The 14,037-nt window shown below is 43.1% G+C and overlaps 1 protein-coding gene across 1 annotated transcript in view; it reads right to left on the bottom strand.

Moving 5' to 3' along the window:
• LOC139411766 (ubiquitin carboxyl-terminal hydrolase 8-like) overlaps nucleotides 1-1,098 on the bottom strand; it is a 33,368-nt gene extending 32,270 nt beyond the window's left edge. Inside the window, exon 1 of the mRNA XM_071158496.1 lies at nucleotides 901-1,098. The gene's annotated coding sequence lies outside the window, so the exon portion shown is untranslated. The remainder of the gene's footprint in view (nucleotides 1-900) is intronic.
• Between the last annotated feature and the right edge of the window lie 12,939 nt (nucleotides 1,099-14,037).

Here is a 14,037-nt window from a genome sequence, read left to right as displayed (position 1 = left end):
GGCTGGTACCGGGCTGCCTACAGACACGTCTATTCAGGCTGGTACCGGGCTGCCTACAGACACGTCTAGTCAGGCTGGTACCGGGCTGCCTACAGACACGTCTAGTCAGACTGGTACCGGGCTGCCTACAGACACGTCTAGTCAGGCTGGTACCGGGGCTGCCTACAGACACGTCTAGTCAGGCTGGTACCGGGCTGCCTACAGACACGTCTAGTTTATTGAAATTGATTGATTTCCTTAAATGAACTGTAACTCAGAAAAATAAAAAAAAGTTGCATGTTGCCTTTATATTTTTGTTCAGTGTAGAACCATGTCCAATAGGGTTTTGACGTTTTTGTTAGTAAGCGGTTGTTCTCTGAATGGCCAAGCAAAGTACTGTATTGTGATTTGTGTACCTGGGGGTCAATTTCCAGTGTAACGTTACGTATGGATTACCTTTGGCAGTTCAGCTGGAGTAATGCATCCAAGCAAGATGTAAACATGAACTGTGCATTTAGCAAGGCTTCCAAGAAACGAAACCACAGACAATTTCTTTGACGAAATTGTAAATATAATATATGTGACATTGGACTTGCTACTAGCTAGTACGTTCGCAAAACTTTAAGTTAGCAAGCCAGGTAGCTTCCTAAGTAATGTTTTATCAGGAAGTGCAGTAGCTAGCCAACCCCCCATCTGTCAAGTTAGTTTGTTAGCAGGATAGCTAGCTTAGTAGCTAAACTAGGCTAGCTAGCTTTCACTGTAGTTGTTTACTCGAACAGGCTCTGTCAGCTTATGGATGTTTAGCTAGGTAACGACAAAGACGTTATAACCGTAACTATAACGGCGAATAACCTCCAACAGTTATTGCAATGAAGAGATAGCAAGTGAATACGTTTGAAAAGAGGAAATTATACAACTTACCATAACGTTGCACTGTTGTCTTGTTCAGTTTTTTCTAGTGTTTTCCGATAGTTACCACAGCCACAAAGTAAAAATTGGCTATGTCGTAAAATTGTATTTTTTAAAAGAAATGTGTTTTGGGGGCTTAATTTTGGGTTAGGTTTAGGCGTATGGTTCGCAGTGTGGTTACGGTTAGGTTTATAATCACATTTGAAGAATATATATTTTAGAAACAGGCGGGGTTTATGACTGTGTGGCTGTGGTAACTAGTGACGAGCCCTAGTCAGCTGACTCCTGATTCCCGGAAGAACTCAAAATGGCAAAACTTTATCAACCATGTAGAACACACCACTGCTAGAATCAACCCGATTTTTCTAAACAACAACCGTTGCTACGTGAGGCCTATTTGATCGATTAGAAGTTTCGTAATGGTTAGGTTGTTATGAATTTACTGTACTGAAACAGCAGGGAGCAGGTCTCGAACCGTTGACCTTCTAGCCAGAAGTCCAGCGCGCTATTTACTGTGCCGCAAAAGCATGCTCGACCGACAGAGTCGATATCCGCGCTTATTAACTCAGGGTCGTTACAGTACTAACATAAGTGGACGTGGCATTTCGGCCACTTTGTAAAAATCCAGGTGTGCTTGTTTTCTTAAGATACTGATAGAGGACTAGTGGTTAGAGGGGAGGCAGGTAGCCTAGTGGTTAGAGGGGGGGCAGGTAGCCTAGAGGGGAGGCAGGTAGCCTAGTGGTTAGAGGGGAGGCAGGTAGCCTAGTGGTTAGAGGGGAGGCAGGTAGCCTAGTGGTTAGAGGGGAGGCAGGTAGCCTAGTGGTTAGAGGGGGGGCAGGTAGCCTTGTGGTTAGAGCGTTGGGCCAGTAACCGACAAGGTACAAATCTGTCGTTCTGCCCCTGAACATGGCAGTTAACCCACTGTTCCTAGGCCGTCATTGTAAATAATAATTTGTTCTTAACTGACTTGCCTAGTTAAATAAAGGTTAAATATATCTATATATTTTTTAAATAAAAAAATAGAGAGAAGTAGGGTACTTTATTTTGCCCCGTTGGATGTGGAAGTTGGATCTCTTTCAGTTGTAAAAAAACAAAAGTTGCTTCCACTTCCCCCAGAAGTTGACCCCAGGAGGTCAATCAATCTTATGATTTCCTGTTTGCAGTTTTTCAAAACTACCGACAAGTGCCTTGCAGTTGAAATGATTGTTTTTTTTATCCAAAAAAGGGGTAAAGCTAGCTTTAGAGCAATGACTGCTAGCAGATACCAGTAGACTTCCAATTGGTAGTTACATTCTTGTTCCATCGGTGCAACTCCCGTACAGACTCGGGAGAGGCGAAGGTCAAGCGTCCCCCGAAACACAACCCAGCCAAGCCACACTGCTTCTTAACCAATGTGTCAGAGGAAACACCATACACCTGGTGACCATGTCAGTGTACACTGCACCCAGCCCACCACAGGAGTTGCTAGTGTGCAATGGGACAAGTACATCCTTGCGGGACAAACCCTCCCCTAACCTTGACGACACTGGGCCAATTGTGCACTGCCCCATGAGTCTCCTGGTCGCTGCCAGCTGCACAGAGTCTGGACTCGAACCAGGATCTCTAGTGGCACAGCTAGCACTGCGATGCAGTGCCTTAGATCACTGCGCCACTCTGGAGTCCCTTTTGCAGTTACATTTACGGAATTTATACATCTTAAGACTAAAACGCCTGATTTCGGGCACTAGGTTCGCTGGACATTACAGATAATATGTTTACAATACTTATTTTATTGATATCCCACCGGTTAATAAGTCAGAACACCATAAAATAGAGGAATATATTATATGTGTGACATTCAACAAAATAAAATGGTGTCTGGGATCTTGGTTGAACAAGAGGGAGTGTTCTCTACACCCTGCGCAGTCGATGCACTGCAGAGCTGCGGGTTTGCATTATGGTTTGCATGCGAGCTCCCGTGCTGTCAAAGTGCTGTCTGTAGTGGATTTTCTGATTTGTCTATTTGCACATTCCTTTCCAGTAGGCTAATAATAGCCTGGTAAACTAGGCAAGAAAGATCGACAAAAAAAAGGACATAATCTGCTTATTCCTCCGTTTTATTATTGTTGCAACACAACAGCTTTTGTAGAGCACAGAATCATTAAAGGGATACTTCAGGATTTTAGCGTTATCGCAACGACTGGAAGTCTACTAGTATCTGCTAGCAGTCATTGCTCTAAAGCTAGTTAGCTTTGGGTCACGAAACTACCTCTAACTTTCCTTCATACTGGACACAGAAAGATAAATATGGTATAAATATGCTGCTGCTCCAGTTTCAACTGTTCTGCCTGAGGCTATGGAACCCTGACCTGTTCACCGGACGTGCTACCTGTCCCAGACCTATTATTTGACCATGCTGGTCATTTATGAACATTTGAACATCTTGGCCATGTCCTGTTATAATCTCCACCCGGCACAACCAGAAGAGGACTGGCCACCCCACATAAGCCTGGTTCCTCTCTAGGTTTTGGCCTTTCTATGGAGTTTTTCCTAGCCACCGTGCTTCAACACCTGCATTGCTTGCTGTTTGGGGTTTCAGGCTGGGATTCTGTACAGCAGTACGAAGGGCTATATAAATACATTTGATTTTGATTTATCCACGAGTTCATAAAGGGCCTCATTGCCAAAATCTCAAAGTATCCCTTTAAGTTCCATCACTGCTAGTATATTAATAAATATCTCATCCACTCCTTCACAACCCGGGTGCCTGCTGTGCTGTCTTCTCCATTAATCATTATTTATGTAACAACATCTTTGGCTTTCAAACAAATTCATGTTAACTTAAAAAAAAAAAAATTGACAAACATAACATAGTGTCCTATGTTATTCTAATAGGAGAAATACATTGAATTACCAATTCACTAGTAACAAAGGAAGTTCCTCCTCTCCTCACAGTCCCTGGTTCCCCAATGCTCTCCCTCTCTGGCCAGTGTCCCACAGCGGAGGTGTTGGGTGGGGCAGTCTGAGCCAACCTCCTCCCAGTCCAGGCCTGGTTCTCCAGGGGTCCCGGTTCACCCACAGACAGAAGCCACTGAAAAAGCGTAGACCGGTCCACACATGGTCCGTCTGGGCCCCCTTTGAATCCCTTATTCTCTGGACGAGGAGCTGCTCATTCTCAAACAGCAGGCTGGTGAGGTCAGTGTAGTGCTTCCTGCAGTGATCCAGAGCCTCCTCCCACATCTTGTTCATCTGTACCAGGATCACATTCAGATCAAAGTACAAGAAATGCTTTCTCTGATTGCACAGCCAATCAGCCACCAACATCCGGCTTCTTTACCTGCGGGATCAACTGAAACCAGCCACCCGGACAGCTGATGAAACTGAGGAGTATTTCTGTCTATAATAAAGCCCTTTTGTGGGGAAAAAATCATTCTGATTGGCTGCGCCTTGATCCCCAGTGGGTGGGCCAGTATCCCAAGTGAGTGGGCCTATGCCCTCCCAGGCTAACCCATTGCTGCACCCCTGCCCAGTCAGGTGAAATCCATAGACTAGGGCCCTATTAATGAATTGACATTGATTTCCTTATATGAACTGTAACTCAGTAAAATCGTTGAAATTGTTGCATGTTGCGTTTATATTTTTGTTCAGCGTAGATGATTCGAGACAATGTCTTAAGTAGTTGAACATGTTATTACTCCAACCTTGTGAAAGTGACAAACTGACACGTTTTCATTTTCATCAAGGGTCACTTCCCTTCCCTCTACATTTCTTTGTTAGGTAAATCTCCTCTCTGCATCTCAGTCAAATGTTTTTTCAGCCATGTAAAAACCCTTCAGACCTTTTTACAGCCAAGCCTGGGTTGGGCAGCAGCACAGCAGGGAAGATGTCCCCAAGTTAATTCCCCAAGGTCATGGATCATCGTCTTTATTCACTCTTCAGGCCTGTTGTCGTATTGTGTTTACTTGATCTGTCAGTGATGTAATCTCAGCGAACGATGAAACGTCCATTTTTCAGGACCCTGTCTTTTAAAGATAATTCTTAAAAATCCAAATAACTTCACAGATCTTCATTGTGAAGGGTTTAAACACTGTAACCTATGCTTGTTCAATGAACCATAAACAATGAATGAACATGCACCTGTGGAACGGTCGTTAAGACACTAACAGCCTACAGACGGTAGGCAATTAAGGTCACAGTTATGAAAACTTAGGACACTAAAGTGGCCTTTCTACTGACTCTGAAAAACACCAAAAGAAAGATGCCCCAGGTCCCTGATCATCTGCGTGAACGTGCCTTAGGCATGCTGCAAGGAGGCATGAGAACTGCAGATGTGGCTAGGGCCACAAATTGCAATGTCCGTACTGTGAGACGCCTAAGACATCGCTACAGGGAGACAGGACGGATATCTGATCGTCCTCGCATTGGCAGACCACGGGTCACAACGCCTGCACAGGAACAATACATCCGAACATCACACCTGCGGGACAGGTTGTCATGGCTGTTGAAAGAACTGGACAGCGTGGTGAGCGTACATATTCTTTTATTTAGAAAAGACGCCGAATAAAACTATAAACACTACAAAATAAACTGTGAAGCTAAAGGCTATGTGCCATAAACAAAGTCAACTTCCCACAAAGACAGGTGGGAAAAGGGCTACCTAAGTATGGTTCTCAATCAGAGACAACGATAGACATCTGTCCCTAATTGAGAACCCTACCCGGCCAAAACATAGAAATACAAATAATAGAACATAGAATACCCACCCCAAATCACATCCTGACTAAACCAAATAGAGACATAAAAAGATCTCTAAGGTCAGGGTGTGACACAGGTACAGGATGGCAACAACAACTGCCCGAGTTACACCGGGAACGCACAATCCCTCCATCAGTGCTCAGACTGTCCGCAATAGGCTGAGAGAGGGTGGACTGAGGGCCTGTTGTAAGGCAGGTCCTCACCAGACATCACCGGCAACAACGTCGCCTATGGGCACAAACCCACCGTCGCTGGACCAGACAGGACTGACAAAAAGTGCTCTTCACTGACGAGTCGCGGTTTTGTCTCACCAGGGGTGATGGTCGGAGTCGCCTTTATCGTCAAAGGAATGAGCTTACCGCAAGTCACAAAGAAAACATGGACTGCCTCCACTATTCCAGCAACATTTCAACTTCAACAAGTTTAGTCTAAAACAGTGGCAACTAAAAGATTCCAAAAACACTTTAGTCCAATCAACATAAGCTAAATATCATGTGGCTTTCCATGGCACTGATTTCTGTTTGCGTGTGCGTAACATGTTGACTCACCCTACTTGTAAAGAAATGCCATCCTCCTCTCTTACATGTTGCTGAAATGGTCTACCACTCTGTCATACAGTACACTCTTTAGTTTTTGTTGTCCTAGGCTACCTGGCTAAAATGCATCTAACTACATCTTCATCTTCTCAGGCCAGTATGGATGATTAAGTAAAACCACATGTCCAAATCCTTTTCTCCGTCCATGGAAGGGACCATTTTATCAGCTAGCTAGCCACCGGAGTACAACAACACAACGAGATGCAACAAAATATATATATTTCAATGATGCTTGGCTTGATGTGATGTGATTGGTCTGGCACTTTGTTTTGGTGTGCCAGGACCATTCACAGTTGAGCTCACTCAGTTTAGCTCAACACTGATTGGCTATTATTGTATTTATTTATTTTTATCAAGGGAGGCCAAATGCTCACTGGCTTCCCTTGCATTCAATGCTCCAACAATATCATCCTATTTTTGGACCATAGAGCATCAGATAGATGGGCTACACATACAGAAGGGGGGAGCTGTTTTACTCGCTCGGATGCTTTCTATGATGAGATACATACAGCCTCTTGCAAATTGAAGAAAAATTATGAAACACAGAGAGATGAAAGATATATTATTTGGGATCCATGAAAACTTGCCACTGTTAAACAAAGCCTCTCTGATATGTGGGCTGGGTGTATAAGTGAGCTGAGGAAGTCTCTCTGATTGGTGGGCTGGGTGTACAAGTGAGCTGAGGAAGTCTCTCTGATTGGTGGGCTGGTTGTACGGGTGAGCTCAAATCAAACAATACAGTCACTCTGATCCATGACCTGGGGGATTTAACTGGGGACCATCCTCTCTGTTCTTCTGCTGCTCAACCCAGACCAACCCAGACAAACCTAGACCAGACCCACCCAGACCAGCCCAACCCAGACATACCTAGAGCAACCCAGGGTCTTTGCATGGCTGGAAACATTTGACTGAGAGGCAGTGAGGAGATTTACCTAACGAAGGACTGTAGAGGGAAGGAAAGTGACCTAGAGAGAGAGAGAGAAAGAAAGAGAAGGGGGGGGGGGGGGTGAGTGGGCACGCTCGTTTTGCATCGACCCCATTGGGCCATTCTATTGGGGGGACACCCAATGATGGAAATCAAATGAGCCTTCCACCCAGTAAGAGAGGGAGGGAGAGAAAGAGACAGAGTGAGTGAGAAGGGGGAGAAAGTGAATGTTTGAGAGAGAGAGAGAGAGAGAGAGAGAGAGAGAGAGAGAGAGAGAGAAAAACGATGTGGGTAGTGGCAGCAGAAGGGCCAGTGTTTACAGGTGAGTTAGGGAAGTGTTCTCATTGGTGGGTTGGGTGTACAGGTGAGTTAATGAAGCCTCTCTGATTGGTTTGCTTTGTATGTAGAGGTGAGCCAAGGAAGCGCCCGGTAGTTGGTGATCATAAGAGCAGCAGCAGAGTCAACTCCACTCCACACTGACTGAGTACTGGGACATCATGCAGAGGAAGAGCAGCTCCACTGGGCTCCTCATCACTGCTCTGTTTACAGTAGTCTCTGGTCTTACCAAACAGTTCTACTATGTGGATAAACAGCTGACCTGGCAAGAAGCTCAGCAGTACTGCAGAGAGAAATACATTGACCTGGCCTTCATTACCAACCAGGAGGAAGCAGAGCTGTTCTCCAACGTCTTAACTTCTGAATTCAACTGGATTGGTTTGACTTGGATCGGTCTGTACAGAGATACCAATGACTCAACAGAGTGGAAGTGGTCTGGAGGGTGGAACTCAACATTCAGGTTCTGGAGTAAAGGCCTGCCAAACCATCTTATTGTCAACCAGGACTGTGTCGGTGTGATAAAGGGTGAGATGGCTGACAGCTTGTGCCAACAAAGAAACCCTTTCTGGTGCTTTGATATGAACGTGGTCCTGGTTCAGAAAAACAAGACGTGGGAGGAGGCTCTGGAGCACTGCAGGAAACACTACACTGACCTCACCAGCCTGCTGTCTGAGAATGAGCAGCTCCTCGTCCAGAGAATTATGAATTCAAAGGGGGCCCAGACGGACCATGTGTGGACCGGTCTACACTTTTTCAGTGGTTTCTGGTTGTGGGTGAATGGAGACCCCCTGGAGTACGAGGCCTGGACCGGGGGGAGGCTGCCCCACTGCCCCGCCCAACACCTCCGCTGTGGGACCCTGGCCAGAGAGGGAGAGCTTTGGGGAATCAGGGACTGTGAGGAGATGAGGAACTTCCTCTGTTACTAGTGATTTGGTAATTCAATAAGATAGCAAGCTTTACCGCTAATGAAATAACATATTGTTTTAAATAAATTGTCAATTTTTTTTATAACATTTAAAATGTAATCTATATTTCCAATTTAAATAATAAAGTTGAAAGTATTTATTTATTAGGATCAATTTTAACACATCATAACAATCTTCCTAAAACTAAACATACCAAGCAGGGTTTGGGTCAATTCAGGAAGTGATTTTTTAAAACTAAAATTGAAAAATATTTGAAATTAATATATTTTATTTTTCAGATCATTGAAAAATCTTTGAAAATAGATACTGAATTTGAATTTCAGTTTATTTAACAAATTAACAGACTTGAATTCGAATTTACCCGACCCTGATACTAGCATACAAACACTGTCAGTGGTGGATATGAAGTGCTTGAGAGAAAAGGCATGTTGAGTACTACTCCTTCATGGATTTATTGGTGAGAAACAAGGAGTGGTGTGAAATTCAGATTTTAACAAACTACATATTTAGAGGTCTCATTTTACCAGTGTTGTGATGTTATCGTCTATATATTGAAATATTTAACTCATGTATTTGCAGTTCATAATCTGTGTGTTTTTGTAGAGTTTCCACAATATTATCTTACTTTGGAAGCTACATGTATGTATGTATGTATGTATGTATGTATGTATGTATGTATGTATGTATGTATGTATGTATGTATGTATGTATGTATGTATGTATATATGTATGTATGTATGTATGTATATATATGTATGTATGTATATATGTATGTATATATATATGTATGTATGTATGTATGTATGTATGTATGTACGTATGTATGTATGTATGTATGTATGTATATATGTATGTATGTATGTATGTATGTATATATGTATGTATATATGTATGTATATATGCATGTATATATGTATGTATATATGCATGTATATATGTATGTATGTACGTATGTATGTATGTATGTATGTATGTATGTATGTATGTATGTATATATGTATGTATATATGTATGTATATATGTATGTATGTATGTATGTATGTATATATGTATGCATGTATATATGTATGTATATATGCATGTATATATGTATGTATTGGTATGATAATAAACTAGAAAAGGAAACCAAAGTACTTATTCTCATGGGTTTTTCTGACCCAAAAAATGTGTTGTGTTTACTGTTGCTGACTGAACTAATAATTCTACACAGTTTTAGAGACACAAGGAGGGTAAATGGTACCGCGGGTCTGTCATCAGGCTATGGGATGTGTGAGATAATCGGCAGCATTAGTTCCTGTGCTTGGGTCTTCCTCACGGGTTATTTGGACGAATCAGGATTGGGCAAAGGCGGTGCTTAAACTGGGGGTGGGGATTTCTAGCCCATGTGTGATAAATACAGGTAAAATTATCAGAAGGGGAGGGGCTTTGCCTTACAGTTTCCTTTTGCGAGGGTGGAGACTTCTCAATCCGTAAATCTCCATTTCTAACACGTTTGTTCCCAGAATTTAATCGACCATCTGACCCAACTATGTAAGATTTTAGTTCTGATTGAACCGAGATGAAGGTTAAGGTAAAATAATGTTGGGTTGTAATGCTCTCCTCCCACCCCTAGATGTCCCTGGTGGTTATGGTGCCGTACTGTATGTCTGCTGTCTTTCGTGCTCCAACCCAACTACGACAAGTATTTATATACTCCTGCTATCAGTCACTTTACTACAGCCCTTTTCTGCGTATCATGACACACTGACACACACTATCACCCACACACACACACACACACACCACTCATGCTGCTGCCATATTAATATTAATTAATCCTGCAACCAGTCACTTTCTCCTAATCCCTGTCTACATGTACATATCTACCTCAACACTCCAGTATCCCTGTCTACATGTACATATCTACCTCAATACTCCAGTATCCCTGTCTACATGTACATATCTACCTCAACACTCCAGTATCCCTGTCTACATGTACATATCTACCTCAACACTCCAGTATCCCTGTCTACATGTACATATCTACCTCAACACTCCAGTATCCCTGTCTACATGTACATATCTACCTCAATACTCCAGTATCCCTGTCTACATGTACATATCTACCTCAACACTCCAGTATCCCTGTCTACATGTACATATCTACCTCAACACTCCAGTATCCCTGTCTACATGTACATATCTACCTCAACACTCCAGTATCCCTGTCTACATGTACATATCTACCTCAACACTCCAGTATCCCTGTCTACATGTACATATCTACCTCAACACTCCAGTATCCCTGTCTACATGTACATATCTACCTCAATACTCCAGTATCCCTGTCTACATGTACATATCTACCTCAACACTCCAGTATCCCTGTCTACATGTACATATCTACCTCAACACTCCAGTATCCCTGTCTACATGTACATATCTACCTCAATACTTCAGTATCCCTGTCTACATGTACATATCTACCTCAACACTCCAGTATCCCTGTCTACGTGTTCATATCTACCTCAATACTCCAGTATCCCTGTCTACATGTACATATCTACCTCAACACTCCAGTATCCCTGTCTACATGTACATATCTACCTCAACACTCCAGTATCCCTGTCTACATGTACATATCTACCTCAACACTCCAGTATCCCTGTCTACATGTACATATCTACCTCAATAGTCCAGTATCCCTGTCTACATGTACATATCTACCTCAACACTCCAGTATCCCTGTCTACATGTACATATCTACCTCAACACTCCAGTATCCCTGTCTACATGTACATATCTACCTCAACACTCCAGTATCCCTGTCTACATGTACATATCTACCTCAATACTCCAGTATCCCTGTCTACATGTACATATCTACCTCAATACTCCAGTATCCCTGTCTACATGTACATATCTACCTCAATACTCCAGTATCCCTGTCTACATGTACATATCTACCTCAATACTCCAGTATCCCTGTCTACATGTACATATCTACCTCAATACTCCAGTATCCCTGTCTACATGTACATATCTACCTCAATACTCCAGTATCACATTGTAAATGTGCTACAGGCCCTGACCCTGTATATAACTTCCTCTGTTTTGTTATTGAATACTGCTGTTGGGGGATGGCAAGTTAAAGCTGTAGGTCTACTGGTGCATGTCATGTGACACATACAACTTGAAACTTAGATATTTGGACCTGGTATAAACGGTAAGGTTTAGGGCCAGAGCCAGGGTAACGGTTAGGGTTAGGGCCAGAGCCAGGGTAACGGTAAGGTTTAGGGCCAGAGCCAGGGTTAGGTTAATCTTGTTTCTAGACACTTCTGCCCAAATGTGCCAAGAGTCTGGTGTACCAACAGGTCAGACAATACAGGAAGACCTGGAAAAGCACATAGTCATTGGCTTAATAGGCTAAATCTACCAACTACTCATCTCCCACAACACCTTCCCCTTAACCTAATTTAGCAGGCATGAAAGAAACGCCCGAGTGGAGTTCCCACATCCAGTTTTTTCAGTTTGATGCTGTGTTGTGTGTTGTAATGCTCTCCTCTCACCACTAGATGTCTCTGGTGGACCTGAGATAAAGGGTCAGGTATAAGACCTGAGACAGCGCTTGGGTTGGAGAGAGTCTCAGTCTTAAATCATTTCCCACACACAGTCTGTGCCTGTATTTAGTTTCACGCTAGTGAGAGCAGAGAATCCACTTTCACATAGGTACGTGGTTGCTAAGGGCATCAGCGCGATTTGCCAAAGCAGGATACATCATACAATGATGGAAAGGCCTGTGCGTTGTCACGCTCATTGAATATAGTTGCGGAGTGTCCCCTGTAATCCTAGATTCAGATCATTCAGACGGGAAAAAACTACTCCTAGATAGGCCAGTCGTGTGAGAAACTCGTCATCGTGCAAGCTGTCAGACAAGTGAAAATGATGGTCTGTAAAGAAACCTTTAAGCTTGTCTCTCAATTCAAAAGAACGTTGATAACCAGCGCACCTCTGTATGTTTTAAAGTGTTACATGGTCGCTGCCCATATCACCGCATAGTGCAGAAAATACACGAGAGATCAGGGCTTTAACAAAGTGAACCATTTTCACTGTAGTGTCCAAAACATATTTTAAGCTGTCAGGCATTTCCTTGGCAGTAAGAGCCTCTCGCTGAATGCTGCAGTGTACCCAAGTGTCGTCGGGAGCAACTGCTTGCACGCGCGTTACCACTCCACTATGTCTCCCTGTCATGGCTTTTGCGTTAGTACAGATACCAACACATCTTGACCACCAAAGTCCATTTGATGTCACAAAGCTGTCCAGTACTTAAAAAATATCCTCTCCTGTTGTCCTGGTTTCCAGTGGTTTGCAGAAGAGGATGTTTTCTTTAATTGACCCCATATAAACGTAACAGACATATACCAGGAGCTGTGTTTGACTCATCCAGCTGTAACGCATATAATTCACTGGCTTGTATGTGAAGCAGTAATTGTTTCCAAACATCTCCTGCCATGTCACTGATGCGTTGTGAAACAGTGTTGTTTGATAAAGACATTGACTGTATAGTTTTTTTGGCTTTTTCCCCCAGCATTCCCCCAGCCATATCCGTGGCAGCAGGAATAATGAAGTCCTCCACAATAGTATGGGGCTTGCCTGTCCTAGCCACACGGTAGCTCACCATTTAAGACACTTCTAGACCCTTCTTATTAATGGTATCTGTTGCTTTTATACGTCTTACTACTCAAAAGTAATCTTACTTCTCGCTCAAAAAAACTCCTGGGGCTTATTTTTCAAATTGGCACGATTTGTTTCTAAATGTCTGCTCAAGAGTAAAGGTTTCATTGAGTTGCGAGATAGTACGTTTTTACATATAAACACTGTGTTTCTGAGGAAAAGCACTACTCCCATTATAAGTGAACCCCAAATCAATGTAGTTCTCGTCATATTTGCGCCTCTCCGCTGGTCCAACGTCCCTGTCTGTTGTTCGGTGCTTTCCCGGGTAAGGGAAAGGGTAGCTCTTCAGCTGCATCAGATTCACAACTGTCAGTGTCCATGCTAGCTGGGCTAACAACAAAATGTAGAATTACTGATGCTAGCTGGGCTAACAACAAAATGTAGAATTACTGATGCTAGCTGGGCTAACAACAAAATGTAGAATTACTGATGCTAGCTGGGCTAACAACAAATGTAGAATTACTGATGCTAGCTGGGCTAACAACAAATGTAGAATTACTGATGCTAGCTGGGCTAACAACAAATGTAGAATTACTGATGCTAGCTGGGCTAACAACAAATGTAGAATTACTGATGCTAGCAACAAATGTAGAATTACTGATGCTAGCTGGGCTAACAACACATGTAGAATTACTGATGCTAGCTGGGCTAACAACAAATGTAGAATTACTGATGCTAGCTGGGCTAACAACAAATGTAGAATTACTGATGCTTGCATTGGATGTGCTCGTGGAAGCAGAACAACTTGTGTTGTCGACAGGTGCAGGTGTAGTACTGCACTACCAGTAGAGCTGGTATGTGTCTCTATGGACGCAAGCCTTACTTTAAAAAAAAACATTTATCAATTTTCAAATAAACGGAATGAGCTGCAGCTATGTTTGGCTTCATACGGACCATTAGGGGAATTCCCGCGAGAGTA

This window comes from Oncorhynchus clarkii, chromosome 6 (genome assembly GCF_045791955.1).
Source record: "Oncorhynchus clarkii lewisi isolate Uvic-CL-2024 chromosome 6, UVic_Ocla_1.0, whole genome shotgun sequence".
In the NCBI taxonomy this organism is placed as follows: Eukaryota; Metazoa; Chordata; class Actinopteri; order Salmoniformes; family Salmonidae; genus Oncorhynchus; species Oncorhynchus clarkii.
Note: the sequence above shows the minus strand (reverse complement) of the source record. Positions and strands in the feature narration are given on the sequence as shown.